This window comes from Acomys minous (genome assembly GCF_964271855.1).
Source record: "Acomys minous genome assembly, chromosome: 10".
NCBI classification, from domain to species: domain Eukaryota; kingdom Metazoa; phylum Chordata; class Mammalia; order Rodentia; family Muridae; genus Acomys; species Acomys minous.
In genome coordinates, this window is record NC_140491.1 from 108,284,714 (window position 1) to 108,304,837 (window position 20,124).

Consider the following 20,124-nt stretch of genomic DNA (forward strand, 5'->3'; position numbering starts at 1 on the left):
GACATGGCCTACAAAGGCCTTTGAGGTTTCCTTTCATTTCCACAGTTCCGAGTCACATAACTTCCTCTGTGCATTTTAACAATAACTAATGAGTCTTAGAAAAATGAATCAGTATTCATGAGGTAAATGCTAAAGTTCATCTTGTTCCTTACCCATGGTTTTATGGCCTTAAAAAAAATGTTTGTTTGTTTGTTTGTTTTAAGCCAGGCGGGGTAGCGCACGCCTTTAATCCCAGCACTTGGGAGGCAGAGGCAGGTGGATCGCTGTGAGTTTGAGGCCAGCCTGGTCTACAAATTGAGTCCCGGACAGCCAAGGCAAGAGAAACCCTGTCTCAAAAAAAACAACAAACAGGGCTGGAGAGATGGCTCAGTGGTAAGAGCACCGTTTGCTCTACCAGAGGTCCTGAGTTCAATTCCCAGAAACCACATGGTAGCTCCCAACCATCTATGATAAGATCTGGTCCCCTTTTCTGGCCTGCAGGCATACATGCAGGCAGAGTACTGTATACAAAATAAATGAATAAATAAATAAATCTTTTTTAAAAAGTTTTTAAAAAGTAACAAAAGAAAAAAATTTTTTCCAGAATTGAAGCTCTGTATCCCTAAGAGCCTCCTTGGTGCCTTCATTCACCTCGTAAGAGCAACTGTACCTGGGGCCCACTCCAGCTCTAGGCAACAGGGCAGGAGCTGAGCCCTGAACCAAGGCAGCCTCACTCAGTCGGGAGCACACTCTGTGAACTGGTCTGGCCCGGAAGGAAGAAAGGAGGAACCCCTAGACAGCGTCAGTCCCTCCCAGTTTCAGAGGAATGAACTGGGAACCGTGGAGCTGGGCCAGAGGCGAGGAAAGGGGAGGACACGGCAGCGAGTCTGCACGCAGAGGAGAGGACAGCATCTGCGCTGCGGGGATGTAGGCACTTGGAGGGGTTTTAGGTACCCAACTGCATCCGAGTCTGCAACAACCCTTATGACGTGAACACCCAGAACCACAATTCCCAACGGTTACTGCACCCTGGCTGCTCCACGTGCTTTTGAACGTGGCACGTAGCATCAACCTACGTCTCACAACGTGATGGTGGCGATGAGGATGATGGCGGCGGCGGCGGCAGTGATAATGACGGAGTCGAAGGACAGACGAGGCAAAGAACATAGCAAGACTATGAACCTACATGGCAGCTTCAACACAGGAAGTACATCCCTTACTGCTGCTTCTGGCTTTCCTGTCTCCTTTATTGCCCATTCTTATAAGAAAACCCCTCAATTAAAAAAAAAAAATTTGGCCTTGAGTCTGGGTTTTTTTTCTCCCTATTTTTCTAGGTTCTACTCATTATGCAGTTTATTTATATATACATATTTATTAATTCAGGAACCAGTTTGTGATTCCTTTGTGCCAGGAGCTGCCTCAGCCCTGCTCTGGTTGGCAGGAGGCTTTGTGTTGAGCCGGGTCTGACGCGCTGTGCTAGGAAGCACACATCCAGTGCTGATGTTCTCAAGGAACGCTCCCATGACCTGATGAGTGATGTGTACCACATACCGCCTAGCTTTGCAAACACCGGCTTTGTATAACAATGTGTTGTATCTTGAACTCCTAAGAGGGAACTTTTAAAAATTCACATAAAAGGCTCAGGTTTTAGCTCAGTGGCAGGGCACTCACCCAGCATATGTGAGGCCCTAGGTCTAAACCCTGTCATTGCAATACAAAACCAAAACGGTAACAGCCACAGTGCCAAAGACTTTGCAGATGGCCTTTCTCTCTAGGGTGTGGGGTCCGTGTGAGGTTAAGGGGTGGCCCAGTGTCCTGCTCAAGCTGGACAGATTCTTTCTGAAAGAGATGCACCTGAAGATGGTCCCACGAGCATTAAAGAGCCCTGGAAAGCTATCACCTGAGGTGAGACACACAGCCACCTCTTTCTTCCACTGGCCTACTGTGGCATTCAATCCTGGATTTCCACTGCCCCTAACAGTTAGTGCGAGTTGGTGTTAGCAGACACCAGGCGTCACACCCTCCCATCTTCACCTCTACCCACTCAGAAGAAATGCCTGTGACTTCATAGTTTCGAGCACAATATATTAATACATGTTAAAAAGAGATTTTACAGTGGTGACAGGAAGCAGTGAACATTGGTAACTTTTGTTTTTTGAAAGAGGGTCTTAGAAAGCCCAGTCTAACCTTGGGCCTGTTATCTAGCTCAGGCCGGCCTTGAACTCTTGTTCTCCCAAATACTGTGATTACAGGCTTTAGCCACCATATTCACTGATAACTTTTGAGAGTGTTTGCCTCTGGCTTTATGAATATCTCAACTACTTTAAAGTGGCTCATATATGTGGCTCTGAAGAATCTCTTGTGGCAAAAGCTCCCTCGTTTTTAAAAAAATACTTATTTCTGTTTTATGTACATGACTGTTTTTGCCTGCATGTATTTATGTGTACTACATGTATGCAGTACCCATGGAGGCCAGAAGGGGGAGTTAGAAACACTACAAGTGGAGTTACAGGCAATTGTGAGCGCTCAAAGTAGGTGCTAGGAACCAAACCTGGGTCCTCTGCAGCCGATGCACTTAACCACGGAGCCATCTCCAGCCCCCCTTCTGTTATTCTTTCATACTTCCTAAATGTTCTTGGAAAATGTGATTTTAAATGACAGCATAGATTTAACATTCTCCTGTTATCATTCATTTAGTTATTTTTTTTTCTTTGCCCTTATAATTATGATGGCACTGATATGCTTGTACAGTCTGGGTGTGGCGACACACACTTTTAATCCCAGAACTCAAGAGGCAGAGACAGGAGGATCACTGTGAGTTCGAGGCTAGCTGGACTTACCATAGTAAGTTCCAGGTCTGGGGAAAAAATGCCTATATACAAACTTGTGCAAAGGTAGCATTTTGCTATAGAACAAATGACAGACATAGAGATATGAGTTCTGAGTTTGAACATTTAAACGTACTTAATGCAAATGACCCACTGGGAACGCCTGCACACCCTCCCTCCCTCCCTCCCTCCCTCCCTCCCTCCAGGCACATAAAATGAATGTTCCACTCAGCATACCTTTGTTAAAACAAAAGATTGCATTTTCGTAAAATCCTTTCCCTAATTTGATTTCTTCAATGGGTCAGAATAGTGACCCATACATTTCAACTCCAAGTTTTTTTTTCCTTTGTGCCATTAAAATAATCAGCATTTATCCAAAATCCTCTCACCTGCCCTGCACTTACTGACTGTATAGGACGGCCAGTGCCTGTGGGAAGCACTTAGGTAGAAGGAGAGATTACCAAGACAAGAAATGAGGGACTCACTCTGGAGGAAGGTGGGCAAGAAGACACATGAGCACACCATAGCACATTTGCCTGGGTAGTGATGATGCTACAGAGGAGTGCCAGAGATGCTACCAAGTGCCAGAGATGATACTACAGATTGCCAGAGATGCTACCGAGTGCCAGAGATGATGCTACCGAGTGCCAGAGATGCTACTGAGTGCCAAAGATGATGCTACCGAGTGCCAGAGATGATACTACAGAGTGTCAGAGATGATGCTACAGAGTGCCAGAGATGATGCTACGGAGGAGTGCCAGAGATGATGCTACCGAGTGCCAGAGATGCTACTGAGTGCCAGAGATGATGCTACCGAGTGCCAGAGATGATACTACAGAGTGCCAGAGATGATGCTACAGAGTGCCAGAGATGATGCTACAGAGTGTCAGAGATGATGCTACAGAGTGCCAGAGATGATGCTACAGAGTGCCAGAGATGATGCTACAGAGGAGTGCCAGAGATGATGCTACAGAGTGCCAGAGATGATGCTACAGAGTGCCAGAGATGATGCTACAGAGTGCTAGAGATGATGCTACAGAGTGCTAGAGATGATGCTACAGAGTGTCAGAGATGATGCTACAGAGGAGTGCCAGAGATGATGCTACAGAGTGCCAGAGATGATGCTACAGAGTGCCAGAGATGATGCTACAGAGTGCTAGAGATCATGCTACAGAGTGCTAGAGATGATGCTACAGAGTGCCAGAGATGATGCTACAGAGGAGTGCCAGAGATGATGCTACAGAGTGCCAGAGATGATGCTACAGAGGAGTGCCAGAGATGATGCTACTGAGTGCCAGAGATGATGCTACAGAGGAGTGCCAGAGATGATGCTACAGAGGAGTGCCAGAGATGATGCTACAGAGGAGTGCCAGAGATGATGCTACTGAGTGCCAGAGATGATGCTACAGAGGAGTGCCAGAGATGATGCTACTGAGTGCCAGAGATGATGCTACAGAGGAGTGCCAGAGATGATGCTACAGAGCAGTGGAGAGCAACTTGGCGGAGGAGCTGCAGCTATGCCTAGAGGAGGCAGAGGAAGCCCTGGAGGAAGGAAAAGGGCTATTGGAACAGCTGCTGTCAACATTGTCAGATGGTTAACCACAGTAGCCCTGGGGATAGAAGCCTTGGAGCAAGGTGAAGCTGGAAAAGGGGAGGAAGCTGGGAAGGCAGGTTTCAGGAATTTGGAGCCTTGCATAGAATTGTTGGTGAATCCATGGAAGCTATGTAAGCAATGGTAGCGTGGCATTTTCAAGTTCACTCTGGCGGCAGTGCGAGAAAGGACTAGAAACTTTGAAAACAGGAGACTTATCCGTACTGGTCCACACTGGCTTTGCTTGTCTCAATTGGGGTAGAAATATAAAAGAGATGTACCTGAGCAATATTTAACAGTAAGCCATAGCAAAACAGGACTGGCGCAATGGCTCAGTGGTTAAGACCGCTGGCTGCTCCTCCAGAGGCCCCTGGTTCAATTCCCAGCACCCACATGGCAGCTTATAACCTTCTGTAACTCCAGCACCAGGGGATCCTACACCATTACACAGACACACACGCAGGCCAAATACCAATGTACACAAAATAAAAACAAATAATTAAAAAAGAAGAAAGAACAAGACAGAAACTATTACATGGCGGAGCCATCGATGAGAACTGTAAAAAAGGGAGTGGGGGCCAGCCTTGACACAAGGGATTTGTGCACACGGAGCTTGAGATCCAGTGAGTTACCGGGTGTGTGCGAGAAACCAACGTAATCACAAACTGAGAGATCTGTTTGGCCAGGTCATGTTGAGACAGGCTGTGCTAGAAGCAGAAAAGACAAACAGACGCACAGAGAAGCGCCATCAGGTTACAGCCACAACCCTCCCACACGAGGGAGCTCTGTGCTGTCTGCAGGTGGGTAAAGGTTAGACCAGCAGTGTCCATGGGAAACATACGCCAGGCAATCTGCGACTTGCAACTTCTCACAGCTATCTTTTAAAAGGCAATACAAAACAAGTTCAATTTCAAGTATATATTTTATGTAACCTAAGATATCAAAAATATTTTAATTTCTTAAATTTTTTGGCTTTTCAAGACAGGGTTTCTCTGTGTAGCCTTGGCTGTCCTGGACTCACTTTGTAGACCAGGCTGACCGCGAACTCACAGCGATCCACCTGCCTTTGCCTCCCAAGTGCTGGGATTAAAAGCATGCACCACCAGGCCCTGCTTGAAAATATTTTAAAACTAGAGTAAAATTTTCTTTCCAAAAGTTGCTTTAGGTTTAGGCTTCATCGTGGAGTTTATGCAGAGGGGTTGTCGTACTTTGTTCTCAATCACTCTCCGCACCATGACCTCCCTTCCATGAAAGATGTCCAGCGTTCTCTACTTTGTACCACGCCTTCAACACCAGGCGTCTGTTCTGTTCTAGCACAGCCTGTCTCAACAATGGCCCGGCCACACCCAGTGCGGCCACGACACTGGAGTCTGTAGAACAAGACACTGCCCTTTGGATGGCCTCAGCACCAACAAGACATTCGGTCTTTGGAATTTGTGGAATTAAATTAAATGGAATTGAATTTTGTTGATGAGAGAACAACGGGGAAGCCTGTTGGTCCCCGAGTCACTGCCCACCCCCCGCAACCCCCCACTTCTGCTCTATAAGAGAAGACAAAGGGGGCAGTGTGTATACATGGCCGGAGTTCGGGAGGCAGGAAGCACAGGGAATCCTTCCCTCTAAACGGGCCTCCCAGGTTACAAATCACCCTGATGTAATGATGTAATCTCATTAAACTCCGATCTACAACCTTCAACTGGCTTTCTCTCTTTAAAAAAAAAAATGCTTATTTTTATTATTTTTAATTATGTGTGTATAGGTATGTGAACATGATACAGACAGGTGCCCAAAGGGGACAAAAGTGTTGGACTCAGCCGGGCGTGGTGGTGCACGCCTTTAATCCCAGCACTCGGGAGGCAGAGGCAGGCGGATCGCTGTGTGTTTGAGGCCAGCCTGGTCTACAAAGCGAGTCCAGGACAGCCAAGGCTACATAGAGAAACCCTGTCTCGAAACCCCCCCCCCCAAAAAAAGTGTTGGACCCGTCTGTGGTGTGAACTGCTGGATGTGGGTGCTTAGACTTGAACTTAGGTCCTCTAGAAGAACAGTACTTGCTCTTAACCACTGAACCATTTTTCCAGCCCATTTACTGATTACCTCTTACTTTTATACATGTATAACCTCTTGATAATTCTTAAGGCAGTGATTTTCCAGCTTCAGACATTGACAGTGAAAGTCATAATTCTGTGACAATTTCACAATACCAAAATAACAGAGTCATGCATTACACAATGACACTGCAGCCAGCAAAAAGACCAAGAGATAATGATGGGCCTGTCAGATAGTGCCTAGTGCAGTCACATTCTGTGTTAAGTGCATTCTGTGCTGTTAGCACAATGATTAATTAACCCACAATGCATTTCCAAGACTGTGTCATCCTCTTTATAAAGTTATATGCAGCTATAATTAGCTTAATGTTTTTACTCTTTTTGTACTCTAAAGATATATAAGTACATATTTGTGTGCCATCCTAAGAAAATGTAAAACTATATACATAATTTTTTCCTTTTGTTTTGTTTTGTTGTTTTTCAAGGTAGGGTTTCTCTGTGTAGCCTTAGCTGTCCTGGACTTGCTTTGTAGACCAGGCTGGCCTGGAACTAACAGAGATCCGCCTGCCTCTGCCTCCCAAGTGCTGGGATTACAGGAGTGCGCCACCACGCCTAGCTCGGTTTGGTTTTGAGACAGGGTCTTATACAGCTAAGGATGAATGCTTGATCCTCCTGTCTCCTGGGCTACAGGAGATCACACGCTTTGTATGGGCCACAGCCTTGAATTCCATGTGGCATTATATTCTTTCCCCTAAAGCATATTTTAATTAATAATTATTTAAATAAAGAACTGTTTATCCATAGCTCTCAAAAATCATCTTCTAAACGACCAACAGGGAGGTCTGACACACAGTCCTGAGGGGGGGTTGGGGGCAGCCTGGGCAGATGCCCTCCTTTACAGTAGCAGAGTTTGGAGGGGCGCACATCCTGACTCCCATGTGTCTACCCTCCCACATCGCGTCATGACACTAGTACCCACTGCTTGTTACTCAGTCCAGCATTTGTCTGGCTGACCAGCACTTGCTCCTACCAGCTCTTAAACACGGAAGCCCCGCCACATGTGAGAACACACAAGAGAACTACCATCTTCCTATTAATCTTTCAGAGTTTTCAGAGTTGATGAGTTTGGAAAATTCAGCATCTATCAATAAATCTCATAGGACAGAAACAGCTGCAACACCCACCAATGCCCTCCTAATATTTCTTCTTGTTTGCTGATTGTTTTTTTAACTTGAGTTATCCATAAGCCCTGAAGACTTTAAGAACTGAGAAATTTCAGTGGTGGAGTTTCATAGCATCCAAATGGTTTAAAACAGATTATTTATCCATTAGTATATGTTTTTCCTTATGTATTAAATAAGAAGATCAGCCTATCACGTTCTACATTTCAAAGTGGAAATGGGCATAAACAATATATAGAGATGTCTGCAATTATAATACTCACCAATCAATCTACTGTTGCAGTAAATTACCCCAGAACTGAACACTTAAACCAAATCATTGCCGTACAGCACAGAGACCATGGGGCAGGGACCTGTCTCACACAGCCTAGCTGTGCACCTCTGGCTGAGTATCACAAGATGGCAGCCAAGGTATCAGCTGGGGCTGCAATCTCACTTGATTTTTTTAAAAAAATATTTTGCAATCTCATTTGAAAGTTTGACTGAGGGAGGAAATGCTTCCAAGCTTACGTCCATGTCAGGATTTGGTCTCCACCCACCCTGTCCCAACCCCTGTCTCTCCCCCAGCTGGTGGCAAAATGCCTCCCTTGGCTCAGTGGCATTTACTTCTCACTATAGGACAGGTGTTCATGACATCGTGGCTGGCTTTTTTTCAGAGTGACTGACAGTGAGGAAAAGCCCCCAAGACGGAAGCGGAAGTCTATAACCTGATCTCCGAAGGGCACTGTGTCCTCTCTTTTGTGCCTCATCAAAGTGAATCATTAAACTCACTCCGCAGGCAGGGTAGCTACACCAACAAACACTTGCTATCCCATGGTGGATCTGAATGGGGGGTTTTATATAAGAGCTTGACTTTCAAGGGTTTGCATCACCTGACACTGTCTGATAAGCTGCCTGCTACCTGGTGACATAAAACATTAACAGTTTTCTGTAGAAGATGATGTCACCTGGGCCCCCAGTTCCACTACAGTTTGCTGGCTGCACTCACACTAACAGGGAATGCAAAATTCCTTGGAGGAGCTGGTAAAGACAGAGAGGCAGTACTTTCTTTTTAGCCGTTTTTAATTTTTATTTTATGTGTATGAGTGTTGTGCCTGCATGAATATCTGTGCGCCACATGCATGCCTGCTGTTCATGGAAGAAGAAGCCATCGGATTCCCCTAAAACTGGAGTTACAGACAATGGTAAGCCACCATGTGGATGCTGGGAACCAAACCTGGGTCCTCTGCAAGAGTAGTAAGTGCCTACGTATAAACAGTGTCTTTTACACCATCTAAAAGCTAGTTGGGTCTTTGGGAACAGGCACAAAGATTTTTCATACGTCTCTGAGATCCACCATTTGGGTTTACTAAGTTTATGAGAGATCTCTTTTTTTTTTTTTTTTTTAAGAAATGTGGGTTCGTTGTACACCCAGAAATATATCCAACTTTGAGAGCCTCCCTTGTAGATGCAAAAGGCATGTCCGTGCCCTGTAGGCAAGTACGACGGGGGGTGGGGGGGGTGGGGGGGTGGGGAGGTGGGGGGGTGTCGTGGAGGGGGCCTTTGTTTGTAGGGAGCCTTTACCTACTCTGGGCAAGTGGTCTTCAGTGAGCAAACAAGCCCTGGTTTGAGTAACCACTTTTTAAAATGAAAAGCTGAAAACAAGTACAGTGGGAGATAACTGTTTTCCTGCTGAATTCTAGTCTTTTAAAAAACTAGGGCCACTAAACACAGGAATCTAAATTATGCCTCTGGGAGGAGCTTCACCTCGGTAAACTTCATAGTCACAACAGCTGTAACCACTCTCCCAGCCGGTGTGGAACAGCCTGGGCTGCTATGGAAGAGATGGCGCCACAGAACCAGTCAGCTAGAGATACGATTGCAGGTTTCTGTTGTTTTGCCAGTCTGGACCTCAGTGGAGATGTCTCGTCTCCTGCTCACAAAAGTGCTTAGTTTTCATCTTTCTCAGGGTAGGGCAGAGGCCACACACAACATGTTTGATAACTAGACAGTGCCTAGTGCTGGAACTTGGTCCCAGAGTGGTGCTTGGCACTAGTTTTTCAGCTGTGGAGTTACAGACGTCTTGGGGGACTCCGCAGTCCGCTCAGGCACCAGAAGATGAGGACAATTCACTACTTGGCTTTGCAGCACCTCTGCGTCAGGGCAAAGAAGAACAAATGCCAACTGTGGAGAGCGCTGCTCCTCCTGATGTCCCCTTGGGAGGGTGCTGCTATGGAGCTGGCCTGGTTCCCTATAGTACTCTGGCCTGCATTGGGGGGATGGGGTCCAGCTTTCCTCCTGGTGCCCTGCACTGAGGACAGAGCCTCCGGGTCCTGGACTACTTCCAAGGTCTGCAGAACCTCTCACTCAGATCTCTGGGGCATTTGCCTGACAGTATCCCCATTTGTTTAAGTACACAAACCGGGCCACTGCTGCTGGATCAAGTAAGACTAAAGAGGCTTTTGTGGAGAGAGGCCAGGTGTTCTGTGGGTCTGACTGACCAGCTTCTAGCCTGCAGTTAGCACCACATCCATCACTGTGTGGGGCAGAGGACCAGGAAAACACGCTCTTTATGGATCAACCCACCTACCGGCAATGTTATTTTAGGTTTATCTTAAAGATCATTCAGCCACTGGACACACATGTACAATTGCAACACGCTTTTTTGAACTACTGAAATGCTCCAATTTTGTTTTACTTTGTGCTTCTGGGAAGTGGAGAGGGGAGAAGTCTGAACACACTGGGTGGAATTCAGTCAAGTCACTTCCTCCCTGAGGCAATTTTCACCTCAGTAAACAAACCTCACAGAGCACCTGCCTTTTATGCAGGTTGAAGGTCTAAGGCGATAATTTACAGACAGACTTTACAGATGTTCTCTTGGCATTTGAGAGCAGCAGCAAGAGTTTAGAACTTGGTCTGTTTCAATGAAGAAATGTCAAGGTCCTTGTAGTGTACTAATTAAGCATTAATTTCAAATCGTTGGTTTTTGTCCATATAAACTGGAGCTTGTTTGTTTGTTTGTTGGGATAAGCTGGCTCACAATCTTTCTGGCATCACCTCCCAAGTGCTAGGAGTATTGGTACACACACACACACACACACACACACACACACACACACACACACACACACACAACACACACTGGGCTTCACACAAGCTAGTTTAAAAAACAAAGACAAAAAAGTGACTTTAAATGTCCAAATGTAAGTGAACAGTTTTGCATGGGCTCAGAATTTACCCACGAGAACTCAGATCTTCCCGGGTGATATGATATAACACCTTTTCCATAGGAAAATAATTTTATGATTACGTCCTTAAAATTCTGGAACTATACAATGTCTGTGATAAATGCAACCCCAAATTATCTTCAATATAGCATTTACATAGATGTAAAAGCCTCAGCCCTTAATGGCATTTCTCTCTATTGTTTCTACACCAGCAAAGGAGGGCTGGACTTGATCAGTCATTGGGTTTGCCGGTGTTGTTTCTTAAATCAAGAACTATAGAATCAATTGACAATTAAGGAGTTAAAAACAAAAACAAAAACCGCTTGAGACAAGAATCACGCCTTCTTCCCACTCCTTCCCCAGAGCACTGTCTCTCTGAATTCACTCTCAGAAATCATACGATGCACGAGACCCTTCCCCCCACCTCTGCTGCTAGCACTTGGTGGGTTACAGGCTAACTCAGGGTGACACTGTGCCACTGAGACCATTGAGAAAGATCAGTTTCTTTTAGAACCCTCTTTTGGGTACCAACATATATACCCAGCTCTCCACATGGACCTCCAACAGGTATCTCAAACCCAATAAAGCCTAAACTCTTGACATCTCCTCTCCCCTACAGCCACACAGCCTACTGTCTTTATTTCTTTTTGATGGCGTTTCCAACTTTTCATGTGCTTTGGCAAAAACTCTAGGAACTTTCTTTGACTCCTCTCTACTCCAGATATTATTCAAGTCAACGGTTAATCTTACTGAAATTTTTTAGATTCTACTTTTAACCAGGTGTACGTGTGTAGGTACATACATGTCAGAGCAGAGGCCGAAAAGGCCAGAGAGAGCTTTGGGTCTCCCATAGTTGGGGTTACAGGCAGCTGTTGAGCCACATGACATGAGCACTGGGAGCAAAACTCAGGCGCTCTTCACTTTTCTCCAGCTGCTCTTATTGTTTCTGCCTTCAAAATGCCCAGGCTGTACACCTCACCCCTGCTGCTGCCGGCCCTAGCCTGTGGCAGCTTCCTCTCTCAGTGCTGTAACACACAGGGTGCTTAACTTCTCTCTCTCTCTTCTCTCTCTCTCTCTCTCTCTCTCTCTCTCTCTCTCTCTCTCTCTCTCTCTCTCTCTCTCTCTCTCTCTCTCCCTGCTGGCCTATAGGACCTACAGCACTTTGCTCCCAACACCTGTTTCCTCCTTTCCTCTGACTGAGTCACACTGGTTCCTGGTTATCCCCTGAGCATGCAGGCCACGCGCCTGCCTCTCTGTCCTATGCTTTGTCCCATGGACTTGCATGGCAATTTCTCATACTCCTTCCAAGATTGTTCTGGCTTCTCAGGACCTAATCTTCACGACCCATCAAACGTACGTAAATCCACATGCCTACCACAGCGCCCCTTTACTTCCTTTTCTGGTTTACTTTTTTTTTTTTTTAAAGCAATTTCTAACCTTCTAAGAGTGTACATTAACACAACTGAGTACGGTGATGCCTGTAATCCCCATAACAAGGAAAGCTGAGACAGGAAAATGGTGAATTTGAGACAAGCCTGAGATACAGAGTGACATATAGGTTTCGACTTTTTCTGAACCTACTTTATATGAGGTTCTTTAATGCTTATAGCTCCCTTCCAACCCACCTACCTTAGATAGGAGAGAAAAGAGGTTAACAGGAACAGGAGAAGTAGACCTTTTTGGACTCAGTTCCTGGGAGCAATTCCCCGGCGTACGTAGTCCACAGGATTTCAGCAGACCAGCAAGTCAACCAAAGTTGCTGCTGGAACCTGGAACAGCAGCCCTAACCCTGAGCCTCGAAGCGTTCTCTCGAGCAGTTCTCTCTAGGAGTGTCTCGAAGTGGAGCGATGAACAGCCAAAGGATACCAAGACCCAAAAAGTCCTAGCCTCCTGTTTTGGGCTCATATACATATATGTATATATCCTCTCAGAGTCTGTACTGAGATGTGTTTCAGCCCCCTCACGAGGTGGTTCGTCTTCTAGTGGATAAACATCACCTGTTCTCTCACAAGTCTGTTCCCCATCCCACACTTGGGATCAAAACAAAAACATGTTTACATCCACTACAGTGACCCTGTTTCAAAAAACAATGAACAAAAATCATGATGTTTCTCAGGTATATTGCTCATGGTCTGTGGACTTCAACTAGAAGTCAACTAGAAGTCTACATGGAAGGTGATCAATACATGTTTCTGAATTAAGAGGAAATGTCAAGAAAGGAAGGAAGGGGGGAGGAAGGAAAAGTGAACCAAATGCAAGCAGAAAATAAACATAACTATGTAATAAAATCCAGGATCTAAAACGGCCTTGTGAGGGTTTTTTGTTGTTGTTGTTGTCGTTCTTTGTTTTTTTCCTTCAGTTTTTTGAGACAGGGTTTCTCCACATAGCCTTGGCTGACCTGGACTCGCTTTGTAAGACCAGGCTGGCCTGGAACTCACAAAGATCCGCCTGCCTCTGCCTCCCAAATGCTGGGATTAAAGGCGTGGCGCCACCACGCCCGGCTGGCCTTGTGAGTTTTAACGGCAGAACCTTCATGTGTCCTGTTTTCTTATAATGCTTGTAGAGAAGATGAGGAGATGGCCCAGTCGGCAAAGCATTTGTTCCTGAGAACTGCCTGGGATGGCGGTTCACGCCTGTAACCTCAGGGCTGCAGCAGCTGAAGACAGAAGGATGCTTAGGGCTTAGCAGCTGGCCAGTCTCCCTGAATCAGTGCTGGGGAAGAACAACTGGGAGAAACATTCATCCGTGACTCTGAGCATCCCCCACAACACACACACATATGATGCTTGTAGTATTTTGTTTTATTTATTTTATGTTTAGAGGGTTTTGTTTTGTTTTGTTTTTGCCTGCGTGTATATATTTTGTGTATCTGTCGCCTACAGAGGTTAACAGAGGGTGCCGGATGGCCTGGGGCTGGAGTTTACAGACCGTTGGGAGCTGTGTGGGTGCTGGTATCAAGTCTGGGTCCTCTGGAGAGCAGCCAGTGCTCTCCTGCACTAAGCCATCTCTCCAGCTGGCTCTCGATGCTTCGGAGCAGAGCAGGAAACAGGACACTGAGAAGAGGCTGCGCATGCCCAAGAAGGACTTCAAAGAGTGGCAGCGCTCTGAAAACGCTCGCCTTTTGGTTTTCCTCTGCAGTTCTGACCAAGGCAGGCCCCAGAAGCTACGATTTCCCCCAGGTGGCTCATGAAACATCTAACCTTGCCCAGCCATTTTGTCTTGGAAGAAGCCACGAAGGGGCTCTTGCCTCTTGCCTTCAGTAGCCAGAAGACCCTCCTCGGTCCAGCAGGATTCCCAGCCCCACACCCTAGAGGAGGAATGCCGCCTAGAGAGGCCAAGGAAGCTCAACAGACAGGTTTCCCTGGTCAGCCTGTCCTCATGCCTTCTAGGGCTAGATGCGTGAACGGTGTTAGGAGTGTGTGGAAAGACAAGTATGAGTGCAAATGGGACTTGGTTTAGAGGCAGGTGAGCAACGCCTTCCAATTCAGCTCTCACCGAAGAGGCCCCAAAGCCCCTGACGCAGGATGGCTGGCCCTCGCTAAAATTCACAAGGAGAACGTACAAAAGACACCATGCCTACTGTCCAGGTTATCCCATCCTGAGATACTGGAGTTTGCTTCAGGCTTCTGAAGGTGGACGGGCAGCCTTAGAATCAATGCTAAAGGTGGCTGTCTCTCCTGAGGCTGGCTTCATCCAAGCCAGCAAACCCTTCTCACCCGTACTTCCCAACAGATTTCAGCCATAGTTTTCGACCCACATCTGTATCTACAAGGTTCGGTCTATTTTCCCATCCTATCCTTGGTCCATGACTGGCTATTCCTCTTCTTCTTGGGGACCAGGTCACTGGACACACGTTTTGTCTGGGTCAGCTGGATAAGGTTTCTTCCCACAAGATTACAGGTGTGTTGTTGTCTTTCAGGAGGATGTATAAGGGAATAGCAGCAAGCAGAGGTTACTTTGCCAAACCCTTAACCTCTTGGTCTACCCCACCACCATGCATGCGTCAGGTCTCTAGCTCTCACAGAGGCATCTGTATCCAGACTCCTCTAAGTTTTGGGGGCACCTCAACATTATTCCTTTGTGCAGTGACCAGTGCTGGGATCAGGAGCCTTGTCCTAGGCCTGAGTACCACGACAGAGCTGTTCTAACCGCTGGAAAGTCACTTGTCCTTGCTGGGTCTTTGCTTTCAAATTTTAAAAACTGGGTGTGGGAGTCTCCTAAAGTTTCTTCTTTTTCTTTAAAAAAAAAAAGTCTATTTTCTACTCACTTCCTTAAGTTTTAATGACAAGAACATCTGTAAGCCTCTTTCCTAAACTTTCCTCAAAGCCAGATGTTCCTGGCACTGAGGAAGGGAAAAGGGAAAAACAGTTTTTCAAAAACCTGACATTTGTGTCTTTTAGGGGCAAATTACCTCTGGCTTTTTCAAGTCTTCTCTTACCACTCTTTTCTTATAAATCCTTAAAAGAAAATAAAAATTGAAGGAACTGTTGACGCTTGCTGATTCGTCAGGATGTATCTTACACTAATTACTTTTTCCAAGTTATTTCGCATGGGCGCGGCCTCTCCAATATTTTAACTCTGGTAGCTATGCTCACCAACATCACTTTGTTCTCCTTTCACAGAGGGATTTGTTAAATGTTCTGGGTTGAACGGCTACATAAGAAAACACACCATCTACACATGAGAGTTCTGGCTTGAGCCTTGAGAAGGTGACAGGCACGCCGTAGCAGAGGAGGCTTTGGGGAGAAGAAAGAAACGGAGAGGAAAAGATGAAGACAGGAAGACACAGCGCTCTGTGGGAGAGGTTTTGGGAGAAATCCTGGTGGCAGTTCATCAAGTATGTTCCTTTCAATGAGTTGTGGAATTTGTGTTATTTTCCTGAGAGGTCCCACTGCGAAGGGAAGCTGAGCTGGAGCATCACTTCTCATCCCTTTACAGCTCCCGCTGGACAGCTTTCGGCATAGCAAGTTGGTGAAATACGGGACAGCCCCTCTGCTGGACCACGCCCAGTCCTCCAAAGTCAGAATCTTCCTACAGATTTCTAATGCCTTTAAAAAAAGACCAGATCTTCCCACTACTGGCCCAGAGATCAAAGAAGACTCATTTTTTGGTTTGTTTGTTTTGGTTTTCGAGACAGGGTTTCTCTGTGGAGCCTTGACTGTCCCGGACTTGCTTTGTAGACCAGGTTGGCCTCGAACTCACAGCGGTCTGCCTGCCTCTGCCTCCCAAGTGCTGGGATTAAAGATATCTACCACCATGCCCAGTTCATCTAATTTCTAGCTGAGCAAATAAAGTCCCTAAGGGATTCCTTACACACACACACACACACACACACACACACACACACACACACACACGCCCTACCATACTATACCTCTACAGCTTTCTGCTAATCCACACTATGGTTTCCAGCTGTCCTAGCTTGGATCTGAGGTGGGCTCCCCACAGTTCACACACCAGAATCCTAGCTCCCACTGCAGCAGGGTTCAGAGCTGGGACCCTTGAGATGTGACTGGATCATGAGGGCTCTGACTTCACCAAGGGATTAATTTCATGATGGACTCATAAAAGGATGGCGTTACTGGATCATGGAAGACAGCAGGGGTGGAGCTTACGGTAGCAGGCCACTAAGACTGTGACCTAGGAAGACATACTTTACTCCCAGCCCCTTTCCTGTCTCTTTCTTGGCTTCCTGGCTACGAAAGAGGTGAGGTGAGCATTTTTTCCCCCTCTGCCACTCTTTTACCCCACAGAGGTCCTGCCATGCCACAATTATAGGAGCCAGCCAACTAGAAGGTTGAAACCTTTGCAACTGTGAACAAAAACAAATTATTTCTCCACTACGTAAGCCCATGCCCGAAATTCTCTCACAGTGACAAAAAGTATCATTAAACCATGTACTAATACATGTTCCTGTAAAACACCTACTGAAGTGCAGGGGTGAATACAAGTGCAGAGGAGCCAAAGTCACTGCAGACACGAAACAGACGCTCAGATAAGTATCTAGCTAGCTGGTCTCAAAAGCAGTAACTTCTTACGAGCACAGAGAATCACAAAGTTGGTAGGTGTAGGGGTACCCACTCAAACGGTTGTGGATATTGACTCACGGTGCTACTCACTCTCATACCACAGGAAATTCGCGGGGGTGGGGGTGGGGAGGAGGATGCTGTATGTGTCAGGATCTGGGGTGGGGGGGGGGGGAGAAGGTTGTGCACCCTTCTCCTTTTCTTCTTTAGAGCATCCGTAACATAACAGGTCCGTACCGAATCTCATAAAGTTCGCCATTTTTTTCTCTCCGGCTTTAAGATGACAACTCATCTCTTTTCCCCTTCAAGCTGAACTCTGATTAGCTTGGCAGTACTGCCTAGCTAAAAAATCACTAGTGCTGTCCCGCCCAGCATGACCCGCCATCTGGCAGCCTGGATCCACCTTTCTTTCAGACCCCTTCTAGCCCAGAGGTCAGGATGGGGTATAAGAAGCACCGTTCGGGGCTGGAGAGATGGCTCAGAGGTTAAGAACACCACCTGCTCTTCCAAAGGTTCTGAGTTCAATTCCCAGCAACCACATGGTGGCTCATAACCATCTATAGTGAGATCTGCTACCCTCTTCTGGCCTGCAGGCATATATGAAGGTAAAACACTGTATACTTAAATAAATATTAAAGAAGAAGAAGAAGAAGAAGAAGAAGAAGAAGAAGAAGAAGAAGAAGAAGAAGAAGAAGAAGAAGAAGCACCGTTCCTTCATGAACTTTTTCTGGCATCTCAAACACAGTGGAAACAGAAAGCTGGGAAAGAGGGTCAAGAGATGCCTAAGGAGAGAGGAAGAGATGGAAACAGCTTTTGGAACGATGCACACACGAAAAAAGACATCGGGAAGCATCCATCTGGAAAGCATGTTGACAAAATAAAAAGGCCTTTTCTGCTATGAACAGCGGATTAGCATAATATGAAACTCCCTGAACAGCAAAGCCCCCCTGACAAACTTTACGAAGCAAAACAGAAGTAAAAGAAGTGCTCCTCCAAAGGATGCCCAGCCATCGCGAAGCCTCGGGCCCCTCCCTGCTGCTCTAAGGAAGCATGCAACAGGAAGCCATGCCACTAACTGCAGTTCCCGTGTCACCGTCTCCATCAGGCATTTGTGCCAGAGGCCCCAGTGGCAGGGATGTTGGGATTGCGCTGTCCCACCCACTGAAGTCATGCTCGTCAGCAGTGAGGCTCAGGTCTCAGCTTAAAGAATCCTCCCTTACATCAGCTTCCTCTCCACTTCCTTGCACAACGTGATAGTAAAAAAAGAAAGAAAGAAAGAAAGAAAAGTATGCCGCAATCCGAGCACATAACCGACAGTGAGTCTCTGCTTTAGTTTGCACTACTGGAATGTAAACAATACATGAATCCGCCAACCCCTTGTTGTTTCTCAGTACAGACATGTTAGGACACTCAAGCTAGACCCAAGAAAGAGAGGAAACAGGAAGCTGATCCTGGTCTCCTCTCACCGTTGCTATTCATTTGTATATGTACTTGTTTGTTTTTAGACAAGGTCTCTTGTAGCTCTGACTGGCTTTGAACTCACTCTGTAACTTAGAGGAGGACCCTAAAGGTCCCAATCCTCCTGCCTCCACCTCCCGAATGCTGAGATTACAGGCTTGTGCATGACCACACCCAGTGTACGAGGTGCTGCAGTTAAAATCAAAGCCAGGCCCTGTGCACCCGAGCCGAGTGCACTACCTACTGAGCCCCAGCCCCAGAAAAAGCAAAACAACCTGCCTGGCTAATTCAGCTCTTGTAATGCTTTGCCACTCCCGTGAAGTGACCTCTTTCCCTCTCTTGACTTGGACTTGCTCTTTAAAGATCTGGGAGCAGCCGATCGCCGTGTCAGAATTTCTGTTGACTTTGCTGTTCATGGAAGTGTTCCCTCAGTGGCCTTCAGATGGCCAGTTCCGGGTGGACTGGATGATCCAGAGAACTCCTCCCCCAACCCTTTACCCACCTTTCCAACATTATGTTAGACTCACCCAGTCTTCTTTACCATTGGAGGCACAAGAGTGCGGACAGAAGGTTCTAGTCACCCCCAAGCCTCATGGCTTCCCCAAATGTGCTCAGACTAAAGTGCAGGTCGCGTTGCCTTTCAAACTGAGGACTTCCCCAACTACACTCAAGCTGCCCCCCCCTCCTCTCTCACCACAGCTAGTGGAAGGAAGGAAGGGGGAGGGGGCAGAAAAAAAAAATGCACGGGCCTGAAAAGTTATTCTGTCATGAAATGCAGGCCAAAGCACTCGCAGGACTGATGAGATGAAAAGTCCATAAAACAAGAAGCGTTTGCACATAGCCTTGAAACACGTTTTTCTTTTTTTAAAGCCACAGTATTTCCTCTCCAACACCTCACAGAAGCCCCACGCGTCTGCAGACACAAGTTGATCAGTCAGTCCTGTTTCAGATTTGTGCTAATTAACTGCAGCGCACGAAATAACTTCGCGTTAAAGGAACATCTGAAGTTTACTCTTTTTAAAGGAAGAGAAGTTCTAAACAAGGAAGCCAGCGATTCTGCGAATTTCATTTTCACCACAGTGGCTCTGTTTGTTCCTCTAACAGTGTGCGGTTCCCTGAGCTTCACACAGGCGCTTACATTCAAAGCCAGGGCTGTTTCTTTTCATTGGAGACACACTTAAAGTCAGTGCAAGGGAAGGGAGTCAGTCAGGTGGGGATTTTAGAGCCACCACGGGAGGGTTTGTTAGAAAGAAAAAGGCACTAACCTGTGTTGTTTTCGATCCCCTGAAGAAACCGACTGAGCTCCAGCAGTCCCCGGCTATCTTCTGGCCAGCTTCCTGTGAGCTGCATGTGACATTGCACTTCCTCACTGCACCTTCTCCTGCCTGCCTCTCTAACTGCTCAGAGGCATGTGATACGATCATGGGCCAGCTGCTTTTTCACACGCGGTGGCCCTGAGCCTATAGAAAAGGCCATCTCCTTGCAGAGGTTCCCTGACTTCTTTTGGGTGTTCACAGGGCACAGGTAAAGGGGCGACAAGGCTGGAGGGAGATGCCGTGTTATGGGACGGAGGGAAGCAGGGAGTGGAAAAGTCCACTGCCCTAGGCTCTCCAGCCGAGAGCTGGGGTTCCACAACCTGTAAAGGGGGGACTGGGTTTTGGACATTCTCCTGCAGTTGGTCTTTATTATTGATACCCACTCTGGAGACTTCTAAGAAAAGGCAGTTGATAGGGCCATTCCTAGGACACCTCCACGCTGTCCTCGCTGTCCTCGAGGGGACGCACTCCTGCCAGCTGGACAGGCCTAGGTC

General features: G+C 46.8%; 1 protein-coding gene across 3 annotated transcripts in view; it reads right to left on the reverse strand.

Annotated features, from left to right (window-relative positions):
- The window catches only part of WIPF1 (WAS/WASL interacting protein family member 1), a 110,428-nt gene that overhangs the window by 49,840 nt on the left and 40,464 nt on the right, over positions 1 to 20,124 (reverse strand). Inside the window, exon 1 of one of the 3 annotated variants that reach the window (XM_084800081.1) lies at positions 19,580 to 19,868. The exons of 1 other annotated variant lie outside the window; for it this stretch is intronic. The gene's annotated coding sequence lies outside the window, so the exon portion shown is untranslated. Of the gene's footprint in view, positions 1 to 18,841; positions 18,958 to 19,579; positions 19,869 to 20,124 lie in introns of those variants that run through there. One more of the 3 variants, XM_084800082.1, reaches the window with a different exon arrangement.